Source organism: Callionymus lyra, chromosome 2 (assembly GCF_982586985.1).
Source record: "Callionymus lyra chromosome 2, fCalLyr1.hap1.1, whole genome shotgun sequence".
In the NCBI taxonomy this organism is placed as follows: domain Eukaryota; kingdom Metazoa; phylum Chordata; class Actinopteri; order Syngnathiformes; family Callionymidae; genus Callionymus; species Callionymus lyra.
The window spans coordinates 8,221,392-8,231,877 of NC_141819.1; positions in this window are offsets into that span (position 1 = coordinate 8,221,392).

Below are 10,486 nucleotides of genomic sequence, written 5' to 3' on the forward strand. Positions count from 1 at the left end.
TGTTAAATAAACATTTTTTATGTGAGTTTATATGGATTTGAAAAACCTTAAATGATCAAACCACTGTCAGTTCTTATCTGTCTTCCTCTGCCCTGTTGCCCACACATCTGACCTCGCCGTGATAATAATAGGGCTGAGCAGCAGCTGTTTTGGTACAAGATTTCCTTCCACAATTGGACACATGAATGAATCTGCAGACAACATGGACACATGTCTGATAAACATGAACTGTCAGGAGTCATCTTTAAATAAAAGCATCTTCACCGTTAGTTATTATTGCAATGTTGAGATATTATGTAAGTCAGATATGTGTACAAACAAATGTGTTTTCTTTCTTTCTTTCTTTCTTTCTCAGGGTTGTCCTTTCACTGACACAGAAACACCTACATATGTTCACATCCTTCAAGTGTTGCTGTGCTCAGCATTCAGACAGACTCCTCTGCAGCTCCAATAAGAAAGAAACATCTTAAGTACTCGGCTGACAAGAATAGTGCGTGGAATACAGTAGATGGAGAGCAGCTGTAGCACCAGTATTCCTCTTTGTTTGTTGACGCTGCTGCAGTTTCTCAAGTTGTTGTCACAGTCCGTGTCTTTCAATGGCCACAAAAGATCCAAAGATGATATTACGAACTTTAACATTTTATTGATTTCTCATTTGTTCCTTTAAATAATTGATTGTTAAAACACAATTCCTCACTACAGTTATAAGACAATTACGTCTAAAAAAACACTGAATTTTGAATTAAATATAAAATGATTTGCTACCACGTTTTTCAGAATCTCTTCGTAGAATCAAATCCATTGTTCAGGATATTTCTGTACAATATCTCTGCAAACTTTTGGCGCTTTAAAAATGTCATACACTTGCTAGGTTAGACCCCTGTGTTGTTACTAGAAAGGGCAAGTTTTAGTGTTGGCTTGCGAAATAACTGGAAATATTCCAATAAAAGTTAAGGTTATTCATAAATTTCCTGATGTTATTTTCTACATCTCATGTCTGTCGTTTAAACAGGTAAACATTTACAAAGAAGAGACATCGGTTGGTCACGTAAATGCTAAACAATGTTAAAAATATATGATAATAATTTCATTTATATAGCATGTTTCAAACATTCACCTTCACAAGGAGCTTTACAAAATCAAAACAAGAAAGCACAATCATGAAATACAAGTACCAGAGGCTACACTGGAAATCTAAGGCGGAAAATAAATACCAGATAAACGTTTTTAATTGCTTGGGTCTAAAAGTGGACCAAGAGTTGCAGTCATTTTCCAGTTATAGTTCCTGTCTCACGCTGTGACCCCCGAGGCCTCCACCGGAGCGGCTGGAAGTCCAGAATATGACCTTTATAAACAGCCCCCTCCCATGCTCTCATTGTGAGTGTGTCCAAGTGACACAATAGACTGGAATTATTAATTACTTCAAAAGGGCAGTGGAAGGAAAAACTCAATCACGATGGAGTGAAACTGCAAAAATACAACAATTAATGGATGGATTTCTCTGTTTGGGTTTTATTAAATGTGCATGTATTTTATGTGCAAACTCAACTAACACATTTCAAAATATCTCCTGACACACAAAAATATACTATTGACTTATTTCAGTGAAATATAGGAATCTGTTTAAAAAAGGTGCATTTTGAATATTTATACATTTTATCTTTTCTGATTTGATTATTTACTTATTTCAACCAAAATATGTAAATGTTGAATCTTCCTCTCCAAGACACAGTAAGTTCCTCATCATGACCATGTTTTCAACTTATTACTCTATAAAGTTGCTCTGAAATCTGGGCGAACGAGAGGTTACGAGAGTCCATTATGACGTAATAATGGCTTCACTCCTCCTCCAGCCATCTGTAATCACACCCTGCTTTGTTTATACGACGAGTCCCTTGGAGGTGGAGACATCCAGGTTTGATGACGCACGATGACAAACCTCCATGCGTGGTTATGGTCAACAAGATTTAATCTCCAGAAGAAGTGTTTTCAGTGGGCGGAGCTTGAGATCATTTTCTAATATCAATATTTCAATGAAAAGAGAGTTTTGTACAAACACACATTGATTATACAATATAGTCACATATCTATTTAACTATAACTATAACACACAATTAAATCAACACAATAGATGCCATTTAAACTTGATTTAATTCAACCTAAATTTGTATATACTTATTTTTGTGACATGTTCTCTCAGGGTTTAATAGCATGTGCACCCTAGTTAGCACTTTTGCTAAATTTTCTATTTTGGGTGCCAACGTGCAAACTTTGTGTTTTATTGGAATACACAAAATATACATTTACCACATGTTAGCTTGTGCTAGTACACCAGGGGGCAGCAGTTGATACAAAACTCTGCAGCCAGAATTCTAACCTGCTCTAGTAGAAGAACTCACATTTGTCCGATCCTTAAAACTCTTCACTGGCTGCCAGTTTCTTTCAGGATCAACTTTAAAATTCTGGTTCTTACTTTTCAGATCTATAACGTTCATCATTTAAGCATATATCTTATTTGGTATTGTTTTGATTGTTTAAGCGCTTTGTGACCCTGGTCTGGAAAAGCGCTCTTTAAATATTACTTTCTTACTTACAATATCCTAATACAGCAATTTAACTGCCCAGGGCAGTGGTATTTAATTATATTTGACTGATATACAGTACAAGTGTATTCTAGTTCAGCCCATGCCAGAGGTACTTCCTGTTTGTACAAAGTCACATGGTAAAAATGACTACTTCCTGTCGGTGGATGTATTTTGTGGGGTTTCAATGTGATAGTAAACGTCAGTGTGTTTGTGTTGAAATATTGTTCAAGTGCCAAATGTTATAGTGAGGATGGATGATTAGCTCGGACTGCTGAATCACACTAGAGCGTTGATGTAATATTATTTGATATAACTCTACATCAGACGCGAGCTGATGCCAGAGTTTCTTCTTATTACCTCAGTGCTGTCCTTGGTCTTGTTATGTAGAGTCGGTTCTCTTCAAAGAGGCTCTGCTGCTGCAGGAAAACACACAATCTCTGGTTTAAACGGGTGTTTCTACAACCCTTTGTCGCCGTTTTAGGTTTTACACAGTGAATCATTGTGTTCTCGAGCAAACAGAGATCTTAGTAAATCTGCTCTTTAATACTTTAATAATACATGTGGCTGTTTAATCTGGACTTCAAAGACTATAGATCTTTTATTTTGTGTTTTTTTTTAACCTGAGCGGGCCATCCTTCTTCGGCAGGGTCATAGTTAATATGGATTCTAGGCAGCGGGCGGAGCAGATGTAGAAAGCTGCCTCTGCAGCAACAGTGAAATATAGCGAACTGACAAAAGTATTGACTGAGAAAAAAGGGTCAATGTATGTGTATCTGCACCGAGCCTCGAACCCCACGAGTACTTCTGCTGGAAATCCCTCTTTATTCCTGTGTTTTTAGAGATGATGTACAACTGAGGGGCATCCTAGGACGTGCTTCATATACAAGGACTTGTTGCTTTTATTTATCTCCCAAGCTTTTCACGATTATTTCACCTACAATCACAACCTGCAACAACACACACAACGGTTGTTTTGCACAAAAATAATATTGACAAATACTGTGTATAAATGTTTGTTTTATATATGATTTAATGACAACATTATACAATGTGATATTGTTGGTCAAAATACACAATATTAATATTGTAAAACAAAGTTGTTATCCATGCATAAGTGCACAAGTTTAGCTAAAATACGACATTATATATTTCTTTATTTTGTCCCACATTAGGGATATTTTAGGAACTTCAGAGAAGCTCACGAAACAATAGTTAACAAAACAAATATTAAACAATAACAATTGAAATATGAAATAATAACGATTTCCTTTTTTTTAAATTATGAGTTTATTTATTGCTGCGATAACTTGATTTTGTTATTGTTCTTTTCTTTTCTCTTCTTTTCTTTCATTATAACTAATATTATTTTTTATAAATGTGATACAATAATATAATCATTCAAAAACATTTTTTGTAGTTTTCATTACTAAAAAGATATATATATATATATAAATATTAAATTAAATATAAGAAATTGTATATACTCTCTCTCTATATATATATATATAAAATCATTAATATTTTATTTAAACATTGCAGTTAACAATACAAACACAAATATTAAACAATAAAAATTAAAATATTAAACAATAATGATAAATAAATGTTTATTTATTGTTATTAGCTTATTTATTGTTGTGATTCTTTTTTATTGTTCCTTTCTTTTCCTTCCTTTTATTTCTTTAATTATTATTATATTATAATATTATTATGTATATGTATATACATTTATGTGTATGTATATATGTGTTAATGTATATATATATATATATCAAATTACAATCATTTAAACTACAGAACAACTACAAAAAACAATAAAATAACTGTAAAATCCATCTGTTAATAACTACTTATTTATTTCATGATTTCTTGGATCATGACAATCCAGTCTTTTGTGTCTAATCTTAGGATTCAAATAGACCAAATCAACTTTCGTCTATTTGAATCCTAGGATATTTTTAGCCGCACTGATCACAGGTAGATTCACGAGACGGTTTGCGACTCCCAGACCTTCAGCGAGCAGCTCTCCATGAGTTCCTGTCTGCGGGAATTCTCCTGGGTGTTCATCAGAGATCAATGTGCAGGCCTCTCAGCCTCTTAATGCCAATGACATCACGCCTGATGGAACCCCGGCTGCGATACCGTGACCCTAACAGCAGCGGTTAAGAAATCCTTCACCGTCTGGTGGTTCCAGGAGTGGATGAATAAATGTCATGTTTACAAGGAGGACATTTCAATATTTATTTGGATTAAAACTTGTGAATTCCTCTCAGCACTTCCCGGGATAACCATCAGCACCACCTGGAAAGCTTGAACGGGGAAAGAAAAAAAAAAGGCAAATGAAACTTTGATCGACTCGAGAGTGGAGCGTCTCAGGACTAATGCTCGGCCGATAATGCACGCCAGCTGCCGGAGCATTGGAAGTAATGTGATAAAGCCAGGGGAAGACCGAAGCGAGGGCTGCACTCTCCTCTCGTCCTCCGCCCCGGAACCGTAATCCTATTTTCTGCCGTTTCCACCTCTATCTGATCCTGCCGTGATTGACGGGAAGACTCTGTCGCGGCGGAACGTTGAACACCATGTTGTGCTGCTAATGGAGACGGAGGTGAACCGCTGTTCCCGGATCAATGCATTGACCGGAGCACTCTCAGCAACATGAAAGATGAATGACAACAAAGAAGGCACGAGTGAAAGTGCGGACATTGCATCCTCTTTTTTTTCTTATTTAATCACTGTTTTTTTGGATTTGAAGGGACGGAGATATGATCTTGTTTTTCAAGCATATCAGGAAAAGTGTTGTAGGTTCACACACTCGTAGAAGACACCTCGGATCACGGCGTCTCTCAGAAGGTTTTGGTGTTTTAGATATTATTTATACGGTGGTCGACCAAGATCACGACAAATGCAAACACTGAACGACAACACTTCGAAATGAAGAGAAAACACTTCAATATTAAGGGAAAACACTTCAATATTAAGCTAAAATACTTTGACATTAAGGGAAAACGGAAATATAAAAGCGAAAATACTTCAACATTAAGCGTAAACACTTAAAATATCAAGTGGAAACACTTAAATATTAAGCTAAAACACTTAAAATATCAAGTGGAAACACTTAAATATTAAGCTAAAACACTTTGACATTAAGGGAAAATGGAAATATAAAAGCGAAAATACTTAAATATTAAGTGTAAACACTTAAAATATCAAGTGGAAACACTTAAATATTAAGCTAAAACACTTTGACATTAAGGGAAAACGGAAATATAAAAGCGAAAATACTTCAATATTAAGCAAAAACACTTAAAATATCAAGTGGAAACACTTAAATATTAAGCTAAAACACTTAAAATATCAAGTGGAAACACTTAAATATTAAGCTAAAACACTTAAAATATTAAGTGGAAACACTTTAATATTAAGCTAAAACACTTTGACATTAAGGGAAAACAGAAATATAAAAGCGAAAATACTTCAATATTAAGCAAAAACACTTAAATATTAAGTGGAAACACTTTAATATTTAGCTAAAATACTTTGACATTAAGGGAAAACGGAAATATAAAAGCGAAAATACTTAAATATTAAGCAAAAACACTTAAATATTAAGCAAAAACACTTAAAATATTAAGTGGAAACACTTTAATATTAAGCTAAAACACTTTGACATTAAGGGAAAACAGAAATATAAAAGCGAAAATACTTCAATATTAAGCAAAAACACTTAAATATCAAGTGAAAACACTTAAATATTAAGCAAAAACACTTTGACATTAAGGGAAAACGGAAATATAAAAGCGAAAATACTTAAATATTAAGCAAAAACACTTAAATATTAAGCAAAAACACTTAAATATTAAGTGGAAACACTTGAATATTAAGCTAAAACACTTAAAATATCAACTGGAAACACTTAAATATTAAGCTAAAACACTTAAAATATTAAGTGGAAACACTTTAATATTAAGCTAAAACACTTTGACATTAAGGGAAAACGGAAATATAAAAGCGAAAATACTTCAATATTAAGCGTAAACACTTAAATATTAAGTGGAAACACTTAAATATTAAGCTAAAACACTTAAAATATTAAGTGGAAACACTTTAATATTAAGCTAAAACACTTAAAATATTAAGTGGAAACACTTTAATATTAAGCTAAAACACTGACATTAAGGGAAAACGGAAATATAAAAGCGAAAATACTTAAATATTAAGCAAAAACACTTAAATATTAAGCAAAAACACTTTGACATTAAGGGAAAACGGAAATATAAAAGAGAAAAACGCTTCAATATTAATCTAAAACACTATGACATTAAGCCAAAACGAAAATACAAAAGCGAAAACAATTCATAACAAGCGAAAACACTTCAATACTAAGTAAGTAAGTAAGTAAACTTTATGTTTGGACTGTATCCTCTCGTCCTCAGTCATCGCCGGGATTTCACTGTTCCTTTGGCCTGCTGAAGACGTAACGACTGCTGCTGGAAAGAAGTTTAGGTGCAACACAAAAATGAACAAACGGCATGAATATTTGCATTATAGCATTAATTATATTATTTTATATTTTAACACATATTTTTAATTGTAAAAAACTGTGGTAATAAATACACTATTATTTGAAGCCAAAAAATAAGGATAATAATATGTATTTTTTTTCTATTGTTATCGTCACAGTATGGTGAAAAATAAAATCACGATATCTCGCTGTATTGATATTTTTTAACGCCCCTTATACAAACCACATGTATTATTTTCATTGTGAGGTCAACTAGGTTTTGATGAAGACAATATTGCTTTAAAAGTGACCATGTAGAACTGATATCTTTATTACATTTAAACCATGTATATTACCTATAATAAGTGACATTACTAGAATAAATATATATATATATATTCTACTTACTTTTTCTTTATTTCAGCTCAGTTTTTTGGCCTGGTGGGTTTTCAAATTGAATTTTGTACTCGGGCAGTTCTCCAGCTGGGGTAGAAATGTACAACAATGGACATTTTGTCTTCACCAGCAACAGTTAAGTCCAAACTCTCTTGCCAAATATATTTTCATTTGTCTTTGCACTTTAATAAAAGAAAAGACTTGTTCATCCAGGCTGGCAGAGGAAGAAGTGGCCCCGGGTTATTGATTAAAAACGGCATTAATACCTTATGACTGCTCAGTGGACTCGCCCAGGTCAGTGCACATACACGTCTGCGCTCATTGTGGATTTGATTGGACTTCCTTATCGTGGGCAGCAGACAGGAAAGAGGTCGGAAAACACTAAAGAACCACAGGCTGGCGAGTTTGGAAACAAGCTTTAAATCAGAGCTCGGTGTGTATGTTTCCTTGAATGGTGTTTTTTTTTTTAAAGACTAACACGTTGATAAGACAGAGAAAACTTCAGTGAAAGTTTAGAAAAGATGTTTATCTTGTACATGTATATTAGCTAATTCTATTCATAGTTCTAAAAATAAGATATAATTGTCACAGTACAGATTGGAATCCTGCTACTGAACTGGGATCTGAATGATGATATGGGTTAGGGTTAGGGTTAGGGTTTAAAATTCTGAATTTCTCCTATTATGAATACGCTATTGGTAAAAAACAATTTCCCGAAGGAGACCTCCTGAGGGATCAATAAAGTTTTACCTTACCTTACCTTATTAGAATTGGAGATTGTCCTGGTAGTATACTCATTTTTCCAGACAGATTGAAATTCCAATATTCAGATCCCAATACAGTAGTAGGATTCCGATCTCTCTTAGAAGAGATTGGAATTCACTAGTACAATCTGGAATCCTACTAGGACAGATTGGAATTCTAATATTCAGATCCCAGTTCAGTAGCAGGATTCCAATCTGTACTAGTACTAGTACAGATTGGACTGTACTAGAAGGATCTGGAAATACAGATTGGAATTCACTAGTACAATCTGGAATCCTATGAGTACAGATTGGAATTCACTAGTACAATCTGGAATCCTACTAGGACAGATTGAAATTCCAATATTCAGATCCCAATACAGTAGTAGGATTCCGATCTCTCTTAGAAGAGATTGGAATTCACTAGTACAACCTGGAATCCTACTAGGACAGATTGGAATTCTAATATTCAGATCCCAATTCAGTAGTAGGATTCCAATCTGTACTAGTACTAGTACAGATTGGACTGTACTACTATTACTAGTAGAGATTGGAATTCCAATCTCTAGGATCTGGAATCCTACTAGTACAGATTGGAATTCACTAGTACAATCTTGAATCCTCCAAGGAAGGATTGGAATTCAAATATTCAGATCCCAGATCAGTAGCAGGATTCCAATCTGTACCAGTACTAGTACAGATTCTACTCTACTAGAAGGATCTGTAAATACAGATCGGAATTCACTAGTACAATCTGGAATCCTATGAGTACAGATTGGAATTCACTAGTACAATCTGGAATCCTACTAGTACAGATTGGAATTCCAATATTCAGATCCCAGTTCAGTAGTAGGATTTCAATCTGTACTAGTAGGATTCCAGATCCTACTGGATTCCAATCTGTACTTTGACATATATATAAATATTGAGCTTTGGCTTTTAAGATAGTTTAAGCATCAATTGACTCAGTTGTTTCTGTGGATTTATCTGTTACATAAACACAGTTATTTATCATTATTCATCTATTAAATGACATCAACTAATCAACTAGCCATTGATTGAGTCATAAATGGTGATGTATTCCAGAGGCTAATAAAAAATGATTTCTTTGCATGTCAATGTGAAAACAATTATCATCCTCCATGAAATGAAACATTAAAATGTCATCAAAAATGCATTCATTCATTTGATCATTATCCTCCCGATCATTCCCTTGAAGAGATCACGGTGCCAATTTATATCCAACAATTTAAATAATTGAATAATTTATTATAATTTATGCTCTTTACCAATTAGCCTTATTGAAAAGGTGTCAAAGAAGAATCTCAAATAGTGTAGCTGTCACTCAAAATCACTTTTGATCGGAATATAATGGCGGTCAAATTGCATGAAGGTTGACTTTTTATATGATAACAAAGGAACAATCGATTAGATTGAGCCTTTAATAATAAATCGTATTAGCAACAATGAATGACAACTGAGGACGAGGGGATACAGTCGACTCCAGCAGCTTTTTAAGTTGATTTTTGGACAAATTTTGTAAAAAAAAAGAAAAAAGAAAGAAGCAGTTACAACTTTGTCAAGAGTCATGTTGTCTGTTATTCAGCAACGTCAGAGTCAATACTCGAAAATACTACACATATATCCTTGTTACTACAGTACCGCAATATAGCGTATCGTTGCTGTCTGTCCTGAATATAATGGCGGTCAAACGCAAGAATGTTTACTTTTTAAATGATAACGAAGGAACAATCGATTAGATTGAGCCTTTAAAAATTAAAAAATGGATTAGCAACAATACATGCTAATAAGTAGACATGTGAGAAAATAAAGATACACCAAATTATAGCCATATTCCTTATTTTCTTTTTTACAACGTATCAGTATTTATTTGGCTTTTAAGTCACGTTTTTATCATTATCAAAGTTCTTTAATGACACTTAAAATATATCTAAAGTAAATTGATTTGAATAATTTTTTGATTAACATTTGTGTGTTGTAATTAAACGTATTAATTAAACGGCCGCTGGATGGCAGCAGCTATCCCGGCGACAACTGAGGACAGGAGGATACAGTCGACTCCAGCAGCTTTAAAAGTTCATTTTTGGACAGATTTTGTAAAAAAAAAAAGAAAAAATGGAAGCAGTTAAGACTTGGTCAAGAGTCATTTGGCCTGTTATTCAGCAACGTCAAGTACTCGATAAAATATTTCCTTGTTACTACTGTACCGCAATAATTTAAGTCACATTTGTATTATTATC